The sequence below is a fragment of the Sturnira hondurensis genome, unplaced genomic scaffold, assembly GCF_014824575.4.
Source record: "Sturnira hondurensis isolate 20B ecotype Veracruz unplaced genomic scaffold, ASM1482457v3 Scaffold0008860, whole genome shotgun sequence".
In the NCBI taxonomy this organism is placed as follows: domain Eukaryota; kingdom Metazoa; phylum Chordata; class Mammalia; order Chiroptera; family Phyllostomidae; genus Sturnira; species Sturnira hondurensis.
The window spans coordinates 2,055,542-2,075,769 of NW_028081491.1; the positions used below are offsets into that span (position 1 = coordinate 2,055,542).

Here is a 20,228-nt window from a genome sequence, read left to right on the forward strand (position 1 = left end):
CGCCTTCTTTCATCCAGTTCTCTGCTCCCTCCCCTCCTGCAGCTGTCAGTCTGTTCCATGTAACTGTGCTTCTGTTTCTATTTTGTTCGTTAGTTTATTTTGTTCCTTAGATTCCACATATAATTGAGATCATGTGGTATTTGTCTTTCACTCTCTGGATTAATTTCACTTAGAATAATATTCTTTAGATGCATACATGCTGTCATAAAAGCTAAGGGTTTCTTTTTTACTGCTGTATATATAGTATTCCATTGTATAAATGTATCACAGCTTTTTTTATCCACTTATCTACTGATGGACACTAGATATCACAGAAATACAAGGGATTGTAAGGAAATGCTATGAACATTGTATGAAATACTTGAATTATATGTCAAGGAATTGGACAACCTGAGTGACATAGATAAATTCATAGAAATATACAATCTTCCAAAACAATCAGGAAGAATCAGAAAACCTGAATTGACTGATGACTAATGAATTGAAGCAGTAATCAGAAACTTCCAACAAAGAAATAAAAATATTTTACTTCTTTTAAAAATAATGGCATATTTTTATGAAAAACTATGATCTTTTCCAAGCAAAAGGTTGTTTAACAAGAGTGGCGGGTTTTTTTACATTTTTTGTAAATCTGTTTTATTGTCTGACTTAAAAGAAGATAGCCGGTTCTCATACATGTTTCTGTATTCAGTCTGGTGTGATATGTTGTCATGGTTGAAGTATATGAAGAAAATCTAGCCTTACACAAATATGTACATGGAAAAGGCAGGACTATTTTTAATAGCCATTGCAGATAATTGTGGGTATTCTTTTTGCATACCTCACCAAATTTTGAAAACCGTGGTGTTTTAAAAATTAGTTGTGATGTAGAATATGAAATTACATCAGTGAGCTTTTCATACTGATACATTAAAACTTACCGGTGTATCTTGCACTTTTAATGGGTCTTTTGTCCAAGCAGGACTTTGTAGCCCTCTTCATGGTTCTTTTGGAAAATACTGATTTGTCGTTATGCAGATCTTCCAATCATTGACATAGTACTTTATTTTATAGTAACAAAACTAACATTCATTAATTCCTTTCAACACCAACTTTATCAGTAGTGTCGTGTTTAAATTAAGTATTGGGAAGCTGTTAAGCTCATGTTGGTGAAAACAAGTTTTTTAAGATTCTACTTTCTACTTAAGAATTCAAATTTATTATTGGTTTCAAATACTGCCCATTGTTGTACTTGAAGTACTAAGGTCACTTCATTAATTTTTGAGCAAATATGAGTCAGATACTCAAGTCTGAGTATCATCGTTTCCTGCCAGTCATTTTATTAGGTTTCCATTTTAAAAAGTGGCCAGTTGTTCTCGCAGCTCAAACAGTTGCACAGGTGCTTTCCCTTCAGACAACGTCATTCCTTTTTTGTTATGTAACAGTTCTATGTGCACTGTTTTACCACACGGAATTTTTTAATAAAAAGTATTCTCAAAAATAAAACTTAATAGAACTAATATTTTATACTGTTTTGTCAAGCACATTTCGATGTGAAACTGGCATTGTTTTCACTGGGAGTATATAGTCATTAAGGATACAGTGACCACCATCTCTGCTTCAGTCTGTGCTAAGTACAGCAGCATTTCCATTGTTGCTTCTGTGCTACAATGCAAACATCAGCCCAGCTGTTCTAAGAAAAACCGTGCCATTCAAAATAGTTATTCAAAACTTAAGTCTTTCTGTATCACATGTGTGTATCTTCAAGTTCACCTAAAAGAACTTCCATCCTTACTTGATCCAGATGAATTTAAGTAACACAATTAGTCCAGCCATATCTAGAAATTACATTTTCAGTCAGAAGTACAGTTCTGTTGATGAAATACTAATTCATCACAAATACATTTGAAGTATTTAAATCCTTTTTGTTTAGATTGAATGATTGGTCTCAGATTGTTGCTATAATTAAGTAGCACTATAATAGTAATTGAAAACATTCTATTGAATAAGATACAATAAGGCAAATTATTAATATCTGTAAAGCCAAGGGGAAAATTACTTTCCTCATATTGCTTTTCATTTAGAGTTTAGCCCACTTCCTTTACAGTAGACATTTCCTACTCATGAGCCAGAGAAATCTGATACATGATGGTTTCAACTTTTCCCAATGAAACATCTGTGAGATGAGAAAGTAAATCTTTTAATTCTCTTTTGTAAAGCCACTGACTCCTTAACTGTAGAAAATATAAATTTTATCTGAATAAAATACTAAATTCTTTTAAAATTTTTAAGTGTTTCATATATCCATATAAAAATTTATGTATGAATAAACATATAAATATGTGGTTGGTACAGGAAAAGTCTAGCCGTTGTTAATATAACGAGAATGGTTTGTGTGACATTGATATAACCTGGCAACCAAGGACAGTGGCCTGGAATGTACATGTGTGATCAATGTTAAATTCACTGTACTAGTCAGTGGGGGCAATAGACAATGTTGAGCGAGCATGTGTACTTGTGTGGCAGACACATTCAATATGACTGAGCAAGCAGAGCAAAGAATCTGCATCAAATTTTGTATTAAGCTTGACTGTCCCTCTGCAGACACTATTCAGGTGATTCAGAGGCCCCCAGCTAAGGGCAATTGGTGAGTGGCAGCTTCATCAGGACAATACACCTGCTCATGCGTCACGTCTCTTGTAGAGTTTTTTGGTGAAACATCAAATCACCCGGGTGACTCAGACCCACTACAGCCCAGATTTGGCACCCTGCAACTTCTGGCTTTTCCCAAAGCCTGAATCACCTTTGAAAGGGGAGAGGTTTGAGACCATTTATGAGATCCAGGAAAATACAATGGGGCAGCTGATGGTGATTAGGAGAATTGCGAGGTTCCAAGGTGCCTACTTTGAAGGGGACTGAGGTGTCATTTTCCTATGTTTATTGTTTCTCATATCTTGTATCTTCTGCAGTAAATGTCTGTGATTTTCATATTACATGGCTGGATACCTTCTGGACATACCTTGTATATACCTAAAATAATCTGGATAAAATTTTTAAATTCTTCAAAAATTTTTAAATATTATTGCAAAAAAGACTGGTAACAAAGTATCCTCCACATTGTGTTTTCATGTAGAAACAAGAGAAAATGTCAGAATTTTAATTTATTTTTTACATCTTATTTTTTCAGCTTTATTGAGATGTAATTGGCATATAACATTGTATAAGTTTAAGATTTACAATGACTTAATTTGATACACTTTTATAGTACAAAATGACTACTACCATAGATTAGCTAATACCTCCTTAATGTCACATAATTACCATTTCGTTTTTGTGGTGAGAACATCTAAGTTCTACTCTCCTAGTGACTTTCAAATGTATAACACATTATCATTAACTATAATCACCATGCTGTACATTAGACCCCCTGAACTTATTATCTTACAGTGGAAGTTTGCATACTCTTTGACCAACATCTCTTCATTTTCCCACCCCCTTGTCCTTGTTAACCATCATTCTAATCTCTGTTTTTATGAATTCAACTTTTTTAGAGTCCACCTAAAGTGGTAATCATACAGTATTTTTGTTTCTGTGTCTGCCTTGTTTCACTTAGCATATTGCCCTCAAGGTCTATCCGTGTTATCACAAATGAGCAGATTTCTTCTTTCATGTGTCTGAATAGTAGTCTATTGTGTGTGTGTGAGTGCGTGTGAGTATGTGTGTGTATCTCACATCTTCTTAACCAGTCATTCATCCAAACTTAGGTTGTTTCCATATCTTGACTATTGTGAAAAATGATGCAATAAATGTGGAGTGCAGATATATTTTTAATATCTTATTGTCATTTCCTTTGAATATATTTACCCAGAAGTGGGGTTTTTGTATCATATGGTAGTTCTGTTTTTAATTTTTGAGAAACCTCCATACTTTTTTCCATAATAGCTGCACCAATATACATTCCCAGCAACTGTGCACAACGATTTGCTTTTCCCCACATTCTCCCCAACATTTGTTATTTCTTGTCTTTTTCATGATAGTTATCAATAATCATCTAAAAGGTATGAGGTGATTGCATTTCTATAGTGATAAGTTATGTTCAGCACGTTTCATATACCTGTTGGGCATTTATTTGGGTGTTTTCTTTGGAGAAATGTCTATTCAGTTACTCTGCCCATTTAAAGAAAAAATTGGTTTTTTTTTTAGTTGAGTTACTAGTTCTTGATATATTTGAATATTAACACATTGTCAGACTCTATATAATTTGCAATTATTTTTTTTTATTCCATAAGTTGCCTTATTTTGTTGATGGTGTAGACACTTTTTGCTGTGCATATATTTTTTCCAGTAGTCTGATGTAGTTTTACTTGTTTATTTTTGCTTTTATTGCCTTTGCATTTGGTGTGAAATCAAAAAAATCATTACTAGGACCAATGTGAAGGAGATTACTCCCTATATTTTCTTCTAGGAGTCTTATGGTTTCAGGCCTTACAATCAGTTCTTTAATCCATTTGGAGTTGATTTTTGTGTGTGGTTTAAGGTAGGGCTCTATTTTTATTTTGCATGGGGGTGTTCAGTTTTGTCAATACTATTTATTGAAGCAACTATCTTTTTCCCATAAGATAATATAGGCTTTCTTTTGTAATTTAATTAACCATTTATACATAAGTTTATTTCTGGGCTCTCTGTTCTGTTCCATTGATATATGTGTATGTTTTTATGCCAGTCCCATCAGGTTTGATAACTATAGGTTTATAATATAATTTGAAGTCAGGAAGTATCTGCCTGTAGCTTTGTTTTTTTTCCTCAAGATTGCTTTGGCTTTTGGGGTCTTTCTTATAGTTCCATACTAACTTTACAGTTATTTTTTTCTGTTTCTGTGAAAAATGAAGTTAGAAGTTTGGTAGGAATTGCATTGAATCTGTAGATTGCTTTGGGTAGTATGGACATTTTACAACATTAGTTTTTCCAGTACATGAATGTGGTCTGTCTTTCCATCTCTCTATTTGTGTCTTTATCAATTTTTTTCATCAGTGTCATAGTTTTCAGTGGACAGATCATTTACCTCCACGGTTAAATCTATTCCTAGGTATATTATTCTTTTTGATGAAATTGTGAATGGAATTTTTGTTCATTTATTTTTCAGATAGTTTATTCTTAATGTATAAAAGCACAACTAATTTTTGTGTATTGATTTTCTATCCCACAACTTTACTAAATTTTTTTATTAGTTGTAACAGATTTTTGGTGGAGTCTTCAGTGTTTACATATATAATAATCCTGTCATCTACAGTTTTACTCCTCCCTTTCACAACTGAATGACTTTTAGTTCTCCTACCTAATTGCTCCAGTTAGGACTTCCAGTACTATGATGAATAACAGTAGTGAGAGTGAGCATCTGTGCTTTGTTCCTGATCTTTGAAGAAAAGCTTTCCGTTTTCACCATTGACTTTGATGTCAGCTGTCATATATGGCCTTTATTATGTTGAAGTACATTTGCTCTAGACCCACTTGGCTGAGAATTTTCATCATGAATTGATGTGGAATTTTGTTCAATGCTTTTTTGCTGCTTCTGTTGAAAAGATGTGACTTTCTTATCCTTTTTTAAAAAGTCCTCACCCAAGAATGTGTTTTTGTTGATTTTAGAGAAAGGAAAGGGGATGGGGAGAGAAACATTGATGTGAGAGAGAAACATCAATTGGTTGCTTCTCGTAGGCTCCCTGACCAGGTATTGAACCTGCAGCCTAGGTATGTGCCCTGACTGGGGATTGAACCTGCAACCTCTTGGTGTATAGAATGAGACTTCAACCAACTGAGCCACCTGGCTAGGGCTTATCCTTCGTTTTGTTAGTGTGTATCATATTGATTGATTTGCAGGTGTTGAACCATCCTTGTATGTTAGGAATAAATCCCAATTGGTTATTAAATTAGGTTACTGGACCCAGTTTGTGTTTGTGTACATGTAGGCTCCCTCACATCAAGCAATTTTCAGATACCCAGTATCTGAAATACCCAAGAATTCAATTTAGTATGACACCATCCACATGGAGTTAGCATCAGATTCCACAGGTAAATGGCTCAGTCCTGCAAGACTGCCCTCCACTTCAGATTCCAATTGTAAGCCCAGATTATTATCTGTACTTCTGACCAAATGAATATAAATTGGAGGTTCCAGTGACTCCCTACAACTCAGGATTCCAGTCATAGGTCTAGATGGTTACTTATGCTTCTGACTGAGTATAAATCAGAGATTTGTACAACCCCACTTTGTGTTTGGTTAATTTGCTACAATGGTTCATACAACATAGAGAAATGTATTACTTCAGAGTTTACCCATTTATTATAAAAGGATATACCCCAGGAACAGTCACATGGAAGAGATACATGGGGAAACAGTACAGAGCTTTCAGGCACCTCTCCAGGTATGGTATTCTCCCCAAATCTCCAAGGTTTCACCAACCCAGAAGCTCTCTGAACCTCGTCCTTTTGGATTTTTGCTGGTGCTTCATTAATAGGCATAAGTGATTTAAATCTGTGGCCATTGATAATTGATTCAACCTCTTGCCTATCCTCCCTCCTGGAAATCAGGGGGGATAGGACTGAAAGTTCAGACCCTCTAGTCACATAGTTGGTTCTCATGACAACCAGCCCACACCGCTAGGTGAAATCCAGAAGTCACCTCATTGACATAACAAGAGCTGCTTTGACAGCTCCCATCACTTAGAAAATTCCAAGGGTTTTAGAGGTGATGTGCCAGGAACAGCATTGAAGACCAAATATATTTTTATTATTATTGTAAATCACAATATTATAGTCATGGTGTGTGATTCTTTTAATCAATTGTTAGATTTGGTTTGCTAATATTTTGTTGGGAATTTTTGCATCAATATTTATCAGGGACATGGACCTGTAATTATCTTTCCTCTAGGGTCCTATCTAGTTTTCACATTCTGGTCGTGATGCCCTTTTGTAAAATGAGTTTGGAAGTGTCCTCTGTTTTTGGAAGACTGAGGAAGGTTGGTTTTACAAATTTCCTTTCAAAATGTGGGAGAATTCACCAGTGAAATCATCTGGCTGGACGTTTTTGTTGGGAGTTTTTGATTAGTGTTTCAATCTCCTTGCTAGTAAACAGTTTGTTCAGATTTTCTTTTTCTTCATTATTCAGTCTTGGTAGGTTGCATGTTTCTATGAACTTACTCATTTCTTCTTGGTTGTCCAGTTTGTTTGGTGTATAATTTTTCATTGTAATTTCTTTAGGATCATTTGTATTTGTGTGGTATCAGTTGTAATGTATCCTCTTGTATTTATACTTTCATTTGCACTTTCTCTCTGTTTTTCCTTTTTTAATTTTTTAAATACATTTTACTGATTATGCTATCACAATTATCCCATTTTCCCCCCTTTATTCCCCTCCACCCTGTATACCTTCTCCCACCCGCATTCCCCTTCTTTAGTTCATGTCCATGGGTCTTACATATAAGTTCTTTGGCTTCTACATTTTCTACACTATTCTATACCTCCCCCTGTCTATTTTCTAACTATCATTTATGCTACTTATTCTCTGTACCTTTCCCCCCCTCTCCTCCTCCCACTCCCCTGTTGATAACCCTCCATGTGATCTCCATTCCTGTGACTCTGTTCCTGTTCTAGTTTGCTTAGTTTTGGAGTTGGTTTTTTTTTTACATTCAGTTGTTGGTAGTTGTTATTTTGTTGTCATTTTACTGTTCATAGTTTTGGCCATCTTATTTTTCTTAGATAAGCCCTTTAACATTTCATATAATAAGAGCTTGGTGATGATGAACTCCTTTAACTTGACATTATCTGGGAAGCACTTTATCTGCCCTTCAATTCTAAGTGATAGCTTTGCTGGTGGAGTAATATTTTTAAAAACATTTTATTTATTTACTTTAGAGGAGGGAGGGGAGGAGAAAGTGGGAGAGAAACATCAATGTGTGATTGCCTCTCATGTGTCCCCTATTGGGGACCTGGCCTGCAACCCAGGCATGTGCCCTGACTGGGAATTGGACTGGTGACCCTTTGCTTTTCAGGCCTGTGCTCAATCCACTGAGCTACACCAGCCAGGGCTGGACAGAGTAATATTGGATGTAGGTTCTTGCCTTTCATGACTTGGAATGTTCTTTCCAGCTCCTTCTTGCCTGCAAGGTTTCTTTTGAGAAATCAGCTGAGAGTCTAATGGGAACTCCTTTGTAGGTAGCTCTCTCCTTTTCTCTTCTTGCTTTTAAGATTCTTTCCTTATCTTTCATGTTGGGTAATGTAATTATGATGTGCCTTGGTGTGTTCTTCCTTGGTTTCAACTTTGGGACTGTATGAGTTTCCTGGACTTCCTAGGAGTCTATTTCCTTTGCCAGATGGGGGAAGTTCTCCTTCATTATTTGTTCAAATAAGTTTTCCTCTTATGGAAAACTTATTGCTCTTCCTCTTCCCCTTCTGGTACCCCTATAATTCAGATGTTGGAACATATAAAAATGTCCTGGAGGTTCCTAAGCCTTTCCTCATTGTTTTGAATTCTTGTTTCTTCATTCTGTTCTAGTTGAATATTTATTTGTTCCTTCTCCTCTAAACTGTTGATTTGAGCCCCAGTTTCCTTCCTGTCACTGTTGGTTCCCTGTAGATTTTTCTTTATTTCACATAATGCAACCTTCATTGCTGCCTGGGTCTTTTTTATGCTGTTGAAGTACCCAGTGAGTTCCTGGAGCATCCTGATAACCAGTGTTTTGAACTGTGCATCTTTTAGGTTGGCTACCTCTTCATCACTTAGCTGTATTTTTTCTGGGGCTTTGAACTGTTCTTTCATTTCTGCCTTTTTTTTTTTTTTGTCTCAGCACACCTATTACATAGCAAGGAGTGGAGCCTTAGGTATTCACCAGGCTTGGGCAACCCATATCACTGCTGTATGCAGTGTGACGCTGTTTGTTGGGGAGGGGTCTGATAGGGAACAGTGCTGCTTGCTCCATTCTCTGCTGGTCTTCAGTCACTTCCCACAGTCAAATTGGGCCTTTCTGGTGCTGATTCCCAGGTAGATGGGTTTGTGTGCATTCTAGGACCCTGTGGGGTTCTCCCATGAACTCTCCTGTGAGGGTGGGAGTTTCTCCAACCAGCTCAACCCCCACAGGTGTTATCAGTCAGAGGCTTTGAGGCTTTATTTCCCTGCACCGGAACCCTGGGTTGCGTGGTCTGTCTCGCTCCCCAGTTATTCCTCCCAGTTTATCTGCACGAGAACATAGGACCTCCCAGTCTGCAAGCTATCACCTCGCCTGGTCCTCTAGCCACTGCCTTGTTGCGCATCCTCTCCAGCCGGCTGTCTATCTCCGTCCCTCCTACCAGTTTGGATGAGTGTTTCTTCTTTAACTCCTTGGTTGTTGTACTTATATACAGTTCAGTTTTCTGTTAGTTCTTGTTGTTTTTTGTTTTTCAATTTGTTGTTTTCCTTTTGGTTGTGTGAAGAGGCACAGCGTGTCTACCTACACACCTCCATCTTGTCTGGAAGTTCATTTTTGTTTATTAATTAATTTACTCATTCAAAAATATCTGAATGTCTTCTGAATATAAGGGACTCATCCTAGGCCCCCGCTCATGTGGACAGAGTTTAGTCTAGCCTAATCTAGACTAGCCTAAGTCTAGTCTAGATTCAAGCGTGAGGTACTAGCCTCTGTTTTCCTTTTTAATTGATCTACCTTACCAATTCTTTCTTTCATAAAAAAGTACCAAATTCAGAATTATCTAGGTTTTCTCCTACGGTATCTTCTAGGACTTTTATAGTTCTGTATTTTAAATTTAAATTTAGCATTCATTTTGAAATAATTTTTGAAAAGGGTGTAAGGTCCATGTCTAGATTCATTTTTTTCCTTGCATAAGGATAGCCAGTTGTCCCAACATTATGGGTTAAGAAGATGATCTTTACTCTATTGTATTACCATTGCTCCTTTGTTAAACATAGTTGACTATTTGTATTTGGGTCTATTGTTGGACTCTCTCATTGTGTTCCACTGACCTATTTGTCATGACCACAATGTCTTGAATACCATAGCTATACAGTAAATCTTGTAGTCACATAGTATAGGAGACTGTTCTGCATGGCGTGGGCCCAGACAGGACTGTAGGTTCTCCCATGGGGGATCAGGCCTGCATTGTACATAGACTGCTTTGAGACTTGATTTTGCTAAAACTCCCTCACCCTGAGTTGGGGCAGAAAGTGCTTACTGTAACTTCCTAAAGTCTATGCTAAACCTTCCAAGGATGAGTATAACCAGTTCAACCACTTTTCCCTTTGCATTTGCAAATATCCTTCTTCAGTGATGTGATTAAGCAGCATTAGCTCCTTTGTTTTCTGTAAAAGGTGACCACCTAACGTGAACCTGTGCATAGTAAATGAGGACCATCATGTAATGTGCCCAGAAAGAGAAATAAAGGCCTGTCATGGTGGAGGCCAAGGTTTGTTCTCCCCTTGAGAGAAAAGCCGTGCTCTCCCTTTTCCCCCACAGGACTTGGTAGTCTGTGTGAATGTCTCATATCTTATCCACAATGTGGCGGACCCCATGAGCCGGGGTCCACATCAACATAGTATCAGTCCTTCAACTTTGTTCTTCTTTAATATTGTGTTGACTAATCTAGGTGTTTTGCTTTTCCACATAAACTTTAGAACCAGTTTGTTGATACTCACAAAATAGCTTTCTAGGATTTGGGTTGAGACTGCATTGAATCTACAGGTCAGACTGAGAACTGACATCTTGACAATATTAAATCTTCCAATCCATGAATATTTCTCCATTTATTTAGTTTTTCTTTGATTTTATTCATGAGAGTTTTGTAGTTTCCTCATGTAGATCTTGGATGTATTTGGTTAGATTTCTACCTAAGTATCTCATTTGTGTTTTTAATTTCAAATTCCACTTGTTCGTTGTTGGTACGTAGGAGAGGGATTGACTTTGTTTTCCAACTTTGTATCCTGCAGTTTTGCTCGAATGGCTTATTAGTTCCAGGTGTTTGTCATCTCACTTGGATTTTCTCCATATGTGATTATGTCGTCTATGAACCAAGACAGTTTTATTCATCCTTCCCAATCTGTATACCTTTGTTTCCTTTTCTGTTCTTATTGCATTAGCTAGACTTTCTAGTGTAGTGTGGAAAAGCATGGTACAGGGGAACATCTTTGCCTGTATCTGATTCTAATATCCAAGCTTCAAGTTTTCCACCATTAAATGTGCTATTAGCTTTAGGTTTTCTGTAGCTATTCTTTATCATCTTGAGGAAGTTCCTCTCTAGTCCTACTTTACCAAGAGTCTTTTTATGTTGAATGGAGTTGGTTTTTTATTCAGTGTTTTTTCTGCATCTGTTGATACTTTGTATGTGTGTATGTGTGTGTTTAGCCTGTTGATGGGTTACATTAATTGACTTTCTAAAGGTGGATCACCTGGAATAAATGCTACTTGGTCGTGGTATATAATTCTTTTAATACATTGTTGGATTTGGCTTGCTAATTTTTTGTTGAGGATTTTTTGCATCTATGTTAGTGAGAGATAATGGTCTCTTATTTTCTTATAATGTCTTTCTCTGCTTTTGGTATAAGTGTAATTCTGGCCTCATAGAATGAGTTAGGAAGTACCAGTTTATTATTTTCCTTCTCTCTAAGAACTTCTTTTAACATTTCTTAGGAGACGGGTCTACTGGCAACAATCCTTTTCAGTTTTTGTTAGTGTGAGAAAATCTTTGTGTTTCCTTCTTGTTTGAATTACAAGTTTTGCAGGGTACAGAATTGTAAGTCACACTCCCTCCCCTTCCCTCAACACTGTAAATATTGTGTTCTACTCTTTTCTTGCTTGTCTGGTTTCTGAGAAGTTGGATACAATTTTTTCTTTGTTCCTCTGTAAACAAGATGTTCTTTTCCTCTAGTTTCTTTCAGAATTATCTTTATCTTTGATTTTTTTGTTTGTTTCACAATGCTCTTCCTAGGTGTATGTTTGGCATTTAACCTTCTTGGTGTCCCATTAGCTTCCTAGAACTGTGATTTGGTATCTGACATTTATTTGGGAACATTCTCAGTTATTATTGTTTTAAATATTTCTTCTGTTTCTTTCTTTTTCTTCTTCTATTATGCCCATTACATGCATTTACATCTTTGTACTTGTCTACATTCATTCAATATTTTGGTTTGTTTCTTTTTTTCAGTTTTTGTTCTCTTGCTCTTTGGATTTCAGGATTTCCACTGACAAATCCTGTAGGTCTGAGAGTCTTTCCTCAGTCAGGTACTAACAAGTCCATCAAAAGCATTCTTCATTTCTGCTACTGTGTTTTCTATCTGTAGTATTTTCGGGGAGGAGTGGGTTTTCCTTTCTTAGAATTTTCATCTTTCCCCTTACATTACTCATCTGCTTTTACATTGTCTGTTCTGTCCCTTAGAGCTCTTTTCATATTAATCACAGTGAGTTTTAAAAAACTAATCACGGCTAACATTTATTGATTGCTTTCTATGTTCCAGGATGTAGTCTAAAGATTTTTCATATAATATCTCATTATAGCTTCACAACAATCTTATGAGGGAATTGCTCTTTTTTTCTTTTTTTTGAAAGACAAAAATAAGTAGTTAACATATGTTTCAGTTACACAGCATTATAATTTGATATTTATGCAGACTACGTAGTGATCACCACCATAAGTGTAGTACCATCAATGCCATATATTTGGTCATCTTTACCCATTTTACTCCCTCCTAGTCCCCTTCCTCTCATAACCACCAGTCTGTTCTCTCTGAGTTGGTTTTTGTTTTTTGTTTGTTCATTTATTTATTTATTTTGTTTTTTAGATTACACATATAAGTGAAATCATATGGTATTTGTCTTTTTATGTCTGACTTATTTCACTTAGCAGAAACACTAAAAGTCCAACCATGTTGTCACAAATGGAAAGACTTTCTTCTTTATTATGGATGAATAGTATTCCATTGTGTGTGTGTGTGTGTGTGTGTGTGTGTCACATATTCTTTAGCCATTCATCCATGATGGAGACTTTGGTTGTTTTCATATCTTGACTACTATAAATAATAATTCAGTGAACATAGTGGTACATATGTCTTTTCAAATTAGTTTTTTCATATTCTTCAGATAAGTGTCCAGAAATAGAATTACTGGATCACGTGATAGTTCTATTCTTAATTTATTGAGCAATTTCCATACTGTTTTCAAATCATACAAGTCAACAACAAAAAGACAAACAACCCAATTAAAAATTTGGCAGAAGATCTAAATAGACATTATTTAAAAAAAAAATAGCATACAGATGGCCCACAGGCACATGAAAAGCTGTTCAACATGATTAATTTTCAAGGAACTGCAAATCAAAACTGCAATGAGATATCACCTTATACCTGTTAGAGTGTTATTATCAAAAAGACAAGAAATAATCAGTGTTGGAAAGAATGTGGAGAAAAGGGAACCCTTGTGTACTATTGTCAGGAATGTAAATTGGTACAGGCACTATGTAGAACAGTATATACATTCCTTAAAAAATAATCATAGTTCTTTTTAATTCCTGGTCTGATAATTCCAACATCTCTGCTGTGTGTGGTTTTGATTCTTTGGCTGTCTCTTCAAATTGTGTTTTTATTTTCCTTACAAGGTAGGCCTTGCAATTTTTTTCTGAATAGCTAAACATGATGTACTAGGTAAATGGAACTGCTGTAAATAAATTTTTGGTAATGTGGGTGTGAGGTATGGGGGGAGGGAAAGTTTTATATAGTTCTGTGACTAGGTCTCAGTCTGATGGTGAGTTTATGTCTCTGGAGTGTGAACCTCATAAGGGTTTATTAGTCCCACCCCTACCCGTTAGGTGGGGCAGGATGCCTAGCACCACCTGGAATTGGTTATTTCCCACCCCCATGGTCAGTTAGGCACTGATAATAGCCCAGTAGGTTAGGCTTCTGTTAACTAGTTTCTCCTGAGGTCAGGCTATGTTAAAAAGAACAGTGTGCTCTATTTAAAAATAGTTTCTGTGTCCCCTCTTTCTGCTTAAAGCAGGAGTGGATTTTTCTCCATGTTTTACTGAGAAAACCTGTTCTGGCTTCTGGAGGTAAATCTCACAATTTGAATCCCCCTGGAGTCTTTAACTGTCAGAGCGAATTCAGGTCTCTCTTCCCTGGAACTGGTTCATGTGATGATTTCTACTTCTGGATCTCTGCTCCAGTAAGCCATTGTTCTCTGTGTTCATTTGTCTGTCTTGCCAGTCTTGGGGACCAGGGTTTGCCTTGTGTCTTTTCTTCTCATGAGGATGTTAGAGAATTGTTGAATTTTTAGCCTGTTCTCCTTTTACTTCTTATCAGGGCAGAGTGGTGATTTCTAAGCCCCTTACATGTGGAACAGGAGACCGGAACCCTCTATATCATACATTAAAATACATATAGCCCTGGCGACTGTAGCTCAGTGGATTGCATGTGGGCTATGACCCAAAGCGTTGCTTGTTAAATTCCCAGTCTAGGGCATATGCCTGGGTTATGGGCCAGGTCCCCAGTGGGGGCCACATTAGAGGCAACCAGACATTGATGTTTCTCTCACTCTCTTAGTCCCTCCCTTCCTCCCTCTAAAACAATAAATAAAATCTTTATATATATATATATTATATATATATATTATATATATATCTGCAATACTATTATTGCATCTAAAAACTGAGGGACTTCCAGCCAAGATGGAGGCATAGGTAGATGCCCTGTGCCTCCTCTCACAACCAAAAGAAAGACAACAACAAATTTAAAAGCAAAAATAACCAGAACTGCCAGAAAGTCAAACTGTATGGAAGTCCCACAACCAAGGAGTTAAGGAAGAAACATTTACCCGGACTGGTAGGAGGGGCGGAGACAGGCAGCTGGGGCAGGGAGGAGTCAAGGCAAGGCCATGCCTGGAGGACTGGGCCAGTGAGGCTGTAGCTGGTGGACCAGGCAGTCCCACATTTGCTAGTGGACAAACTAGAAGGAACAACTGGGGAGGAAGACAGACCATGTAACCCAGGGTTCCAGTGTGGGGAAATAAAGCCTCAAAACCTCTGACTGTAAACACCTGTGGGGATTCTGGTGGTGGCAGCAGGAGAAACTCCCAGCCTCACAGGAGAGTTCATTAGAGAGACCCACAGGGTCCTAGAATGTACATAAACCCATCCACCTGGGAATCAGCACCAGAAGGGCCCAATTTGCTTGTGGGTAGCAAGAAAAGTGATTTAAAAAACAGGGAGTTGAACAAGCAGCATTGTTTCCTCTCAGACTCCTCCCCAACACACAGCACCACAATGCAGTGATGTGGCTTTCCCCACACTGGCAAATACATAACACTCTGCCCCTCACTACATAACAGGTGTACCAAGACAGAGAAATATGGTCCTATTGAAAGAACATATCAAAGCTACAAAAAATAGAACAGAGTAATGAGGAGATAGCCAACCCATCACCTGCACAGTTCAAAATATTGGTAATCAAGATGCTTACAGAAATGGTTGAGTATGGTTGCAAAATAGAGGAAGGAGTGAAGGCTATGCAAAGTGAAGTAAAGGAAAATGTACAGAGAAGCAACAGTGACAGGAAGGAAACCGGGACTCAAATCAACAATTTGGAGCAGAAGGAAGAAATAAACATGCAACCAGAACAGAATGAAGAAACAAGAATTCAAAAAAATGAAGAGATGCTTAGGAATTTCTGGGACAACTTTAAACGTTCCAACATCCAAATCATAAGGCTGCCAGAAGGAGAAGAGGAAGATCAAGCAATTGAAAACTTATTTGAACAAACAGTGAAGGAGAACTTCCCCAATCTGGCAAAGGAAATAGACTTCCAGGAAGTCCAGGAAGCTCAGAGAGTCCCAAAGAAGTCGGACCTAAAAAGGAACACACCAAGGCACATCATCATTACATTAGCCAAGATTCAAGATAAGGACAGAATCTTAAAAGAAGCAAGAAAAAAGGAGACAGTTATCTACAAAGGAGTTCCCATAATACTCTCAGCTGATTTCTCAAAAGAAACCTTGCAGGCAAGAAGGGGCTGGAAAAAAGTATTCAAAGTCCTCAAAAGCAAGGACCTACATCCAATATTACTCTATCCAGCAAAGCTACCATTTAGAATGGAAGGGCAGATGAAGTGCTTCTCAGATAAGGTCAAGTTAGAGGAGTTCATCATCACCAAGCCCTTATTATATGAAATGTTAAAGGACTTATCTAAGAAAAATAAGATGACCAAAATTATGAACAGTAAAATAACAACAAACTCACAACTATCAACAACTGAATTAAAAAAAAAAGAAAACTTAAGCAGACATCTAGAATAGGAACAGAATCCCCAAAATGGAGATCACACGGAGGGTTATCAATGAGGAGGGGAAGAGGGGAGAATGGGGGAAAAGGTACAGGGAATATGAAGCATAAATGATAAGTACATAAAGACAGGAGGAGATTTAAGAGTATGGGAAATGTAGAAGTCAGAGAACTTATGTGTACCACCCATGGACATGAACTAAGGGAGGAGTGTGGTGGTGGGTGGGGTGGGGGGCTAGATGGAGGGCAATAAAGAAGAGAAAAAATAGGAAAACTATAATAGCATAATGAATAAAATATATTTAAAAATTGATAATAATTTCCTGGTATCATCACATATTTAGGAAAAAAGCTCATTCTCCTGATTGTCTGGATTTTTTTTTTTTGTATAGTATGTTTGTTGGAATCAGAGTCCAAAGTATACACATTGCTTTTGGTTGGTAGGTTCAAAAGTCTCTTTTAACCTGTAGGTGCTCAGTCTCTCTTTGTTTCTGTTTTGTAAATTATTTGCTTATGTAATATGGCTGCTTTTTCCTACTCTCGGGTATAGAGCATTCTACCATACTGAGTGTGATAAAAGGTGCAACCAACCCCCCAAACACCTGCATACTTAAGATTCTCCCTTAGTCATATACTCAATTTCTGTATGTGGTGGGGCTATTTTGCTATTTTCTGCTCTGATTCTTTGTCCTATTTTGTATACGTGCAGCAGTGTACTTTGTTTTAATAGTAGGGTCATTCTAACATTCTTTTTTTAAAAAATATTTTATTTATTTATTTATCTTTAGAGGGGAAGGAGAGAGGGAGAGAAACATCAATGTATGGTTGCCTTTTGTGTGGCCCCTGCTGGGAGTTGGCCTGCAGGGAACTGGACTACAACCCAGGCATGTGCCCTGACTGGGAATCGAACCGCAATCCTCTGGTTCGCAGGCCCGCGCTCAATCCACATTCTAACATTCTTAATATAAAATAGGGCTAGTTCTCACTCCTTCTTTTTCAGGGAATTCTTGTTTTATCTTTTAAATAAACTTTGAAAGCAATTTGTCTAGCTTTAGGAAAAACCACTAATGCTGTTTGTGGGGAGGCTCATGTTAAATGTATAGAGTAACTAAATAATTGGGTTGGCTGAAAAGTTCCTTTGGGTTTTTCCGTACACTATAGATTAACTAAGGGAGGACTGGCATCTTTATGATATTTATGCTTTTTATCCACCTGTCCGAGAACACTTATGTTTTCTTATTGTTCAGGTTTACTTTTGTCGTATAAAAGGAGTATTTTATATATTCTCCACATTCTGTAAAAATGTTTTTCCTGCTTGAAACCTGAGAAGATATTTTAGAAGAATTTAATAACTCTATGATCAAAAATTTGGCAAAATTAGAAGTCTAATAGGATTTTTAAAGTCTCCTCTGTAGACTTAAGTTTTTTTTAATGTTTTGGGCATTTTTTATTCCTAAAATTTTATTGTATTTTCTGTTTTTATATTTTGGTTGTAATAAGTAGATCTTCTTCCCATCTTTAAATTGATTTTTATTATAACATTACCTGTGGAAAATAAATAACCTCAAAATCACGGTCATTTTGTCAACTATTCAGAGGGAGTAGTACAAATAGAATATTTGCTGTTAGTCATATATACCTCCTAAAAATTGCAATGTATATATTTTAATTTTATATTTTATGAAGTGTTATAATCCAGGAAATAGAAAGTTAAATCAATCATCTAATGTTTTTTTAAAAAATGGTCAGAACATTATTTTCATGGTTAAAATGTAAAGTTTTCTTTTCTAACCACTTTAAACCTTTGTCAGAATTTACTCAGTAAGTCTGAATTTCCTGAGGAGTCTGATCTGTTATCTTTGCTCTTTATGTAAGTTACTGACTACTAATTCATTTGAAAGTCTGTCTAATAGGCTGTGTGCCTCACCTGAGTACACACTGTAGGTTACAGTGGGTCGCCCTACTAACTTACATTTTGCACACTCCAAAACAATTTTTGAAAGCATTTAATTTTAAGTAAAGTGCTCTTCACCTTTCACCTATGCAGCTCTATTCCTGATTTATTTAATAATACATTTAATTCAAAATATGGTCTTAGCATCCAGTATTGCCCATCTTACTTTTTTGTCAAGTGTTAGTTATATCAAAGGGAAATGGGAAATTGCCCCTCTGTGAAAACCCACAAAGCTTTTTCAGAAATTTCTGCTGAGGAAGAAATATGCTTAAAGAATAGCCACTCTTACTCTACCACAGTGCTCAAATAGAAAGCCAAGGCAGCGGTTCCATGTGTTGTAGGCCCAAACTCCTCCTTGCTATTTATTTTATTTGTGATAGCCCATTCTCCCTCAGCAACTAATAAAATGTATTTGGTTTGGAACATTCATGGGGAACAAACTGTCCAGAAATGCTAGGTGGTCTTCAACTTGTCCAATTCTTGTGGCTTCAGCTAAGCAACTTCCTTAAGCAGTGGCGTAAGAGCTGGAGCTCTTTTATGGACACTTTCCTGAAGGTGGAGCATCCCGGCCACATGCTGACACAGGGAGGCTGATTCCCTCAGTCAGTGTAAATTACCACCTCCACCTGCAACACCCCCCTGCCCCCAGCCCCTTAAGCAGTTCCCCAAATTTGCTGCTTCGTCATTTAGAAACCACACACTTTCTTTGGCCAATGTGCCCTTCCCTGTGTTTAGCCTTCCAACTATCTACTTACCGCAATACATCAGTGGAATTTCAACTGTTTTATAACTGGCTGGGCATATTTGCCCTCCTTGGCTTCCAAACACAGTGATGTATTTTCAGCAATGGGCTGCCTGTGTTCTTCTAAACAGCAGATGCTTGCCCCTTTGTGTAGTTTAGATAACCTAGAGGAACTTTTAAATTTTTTTCCCTAAATGTCAAAAGTAACTTTTTGAGTCTGTCCCCGGGACTGCCATCGTAGCCATATGTAGACAGCAGAGTGTGTAAAACCTCCCTGGGGGGGCGGCTGAAACCTTTAGTAAGTCTGTGTAGTACAAATAATCACACGTAACATGTCCTCTAAGGAAAATCTAATTCCATTGCTTCAAAAATATTGAGAAATTTGGATTGGATAGAGTATTTTTTCTATACACTGGAATAAATGAGCCAATGAACAAATGCATGACTGACTAACAGACCTTTTGAGGTAACTATGGGTGTCAAGTGGGGTGGCCATATAATTATAAATTGTAGACCACCACACTGCTGAGAGTTAAAAGGGGTGCCGTTTATAATTATGGTCAGATAACAGACATAAACTTGCCCCTGGCTCACTGGAACGTATTTAAATGGGCCCAAGGCCTGTGATATGCTTAGCACAGTGCCTGGCACGCAGAGTAAACACTAAATAACTGTTAACATGTTGCTATTATTATTTACTTCAACAAAAAACGTTATGTTTTTATAATGTTTTATTAGGTTTTCTCAAACTTACATCTTTTCTCCGTAGTAAAAATATTACTGAACTAAGGCCAGATGTAAGCTAAATTCCCATTGCTGAAAGAGCTAATAATACAGCCTCCAATGGTGCTTAAAAGAAAACAAAAGAAATTACAAGAAAAGGATGACCTTCATCAAAGGTTCTAGTTTTGTGTTTTGTCAGCTTATGTAAGAAAAATGAGCCTTTACATGGTTGTCATGTATTGTAGGTGAATGTCTACGTGAAGAAAGGCTAGTGTAATGATCAAAAACAGAAGGTTAGCGAAGTAGTAGCAGAAACTCCCATTTTTACTTGTTTATTGAGACTTCCTGACTTTTTAAAATCTTAATAAGACATGGTCATAAAATTAGTCATTTGAAAAGTTTACTTTTCAAAAAACCCCTGGTATTAATGGTAATTGTCCAGTATGTTTGGGCTTGGACAGTTCCTTCACTTGCTATTGCTGCTCTTTGGTTTGAGAAATAACCTCTGCAGGTATAAGTGATAGTGAT

The 20,228-nt window shown here is 37.0% G+C and overlaps 1 protein-coding gene across 2 annotated transcripts in view; it reads left to right on the plus strand.

Annotated features, from left to right (window-relative positions):
• Window positions 1-20,228, plus strand: part of FANCC (FA complementation group C) — a 196,985-nt gene that overhangs the window by 110,853 nt on the left and 65,904 nt on the right. The window lies entirely within an intron of this gene.